The 842-nt window shown below is 47.6% G+C and overlaps 1 protein-coding gene across 3 annotated transcripts in view; it reads left to right on the top strand.

Annotated features, from left to right (window-relative positions):
* Positions 1-842, top strand: part of LOC119588720 (probable sodium/potassium/calcium exchanger CG1090) — a 38,169-nt gene that overhangs the window by 14,257 nt on the left and 23,070 nt on the right. The gene's annotated exons all lie outside the window — the stretch shown is intronic.

Genomic DNA, 842 nt, shown 5'->3' with positions numbered 1-842 from the left:
AAATCTAGCAGTTATGTCATATATAACACCTCACAAAGGGCATATTTAACTGATATCATTTTTTTTTTCCAAAGGGTGAAATGATTCGAATTGCACAAGACACCAAGAGACAAAGACATGATCAAGCACCTGATTGCTTAAAAAAAAAAAAAAAATACTCGGAATTATTCACATTTTTAAAACTCGTCGAGCATAAGTGGAAATAACAGCAATCAACAACTTTCAGCAAAATGCGATGATCCTTTTCTTCGTCCAAAAGCATACATAATAATAGTGTTTACGGAGACTCATTAAACTCAAGGCCTAATTCCTCGCTATTTACTCGTGGCATAGCGTGGCACTCAGGCACTCTCAAGTAGGGGGGTAATCCGAGTGAAACGACGGCTGGAAACCCACGAGGCACTGTGGCACTGTGCCAGAGATGACGTTATGAGCTGGTCCACAGCCAGGCCCGAGCATTGCCTGTCGGCGCCATGAACCCCCCTTACATGCAGACAGATTATAGGTTGGCGCCAGACATTCACTTCACCCTCAAAACGGGCGTCGAATGCAGGGCTAATTATGAATTGAAAAGGGGTAGATGTCCTCTCTGCTTTTACCATGTATAAGGTCAAGCACGGCGCCATAGACCGCCCACATACACCCACGACTTGGTCAGGCGCCAGACACCGCCCACTCGGCCGCACAAGCTATCGGGGCGTTGGCACCACCCTGGGCGCTGTACGGAAGAAAAGTGTGGCGCCAGACATGGGTTTTCTTGCACACCGGTCTCCCGCTGCAGATGTCGAGACGAGTTTAGAAGGGGAGCTGGAAAGGACACACACGCCTACACCTTCATTCAT

The sequence above is a fragment of the Penaeus monodon genome, chromosome 24 (genome assembly GCF_015228065.2).
Source record: "Penaeus monodon isolate SGIC_2016 chromosome 24, NSTDA_Pmon_1, whole genome shotgun sequence".
NCBI lineage: Eukaryota > Metazoa > Arthropoda > Malacostraca > Decapoda > Penaeidae > Penaeus > Penaeus monodon.
Note: the sequence above shows the minus strand (reverse complement) of the source record. Positions and strands in the feature narration are given on the sequence as shown.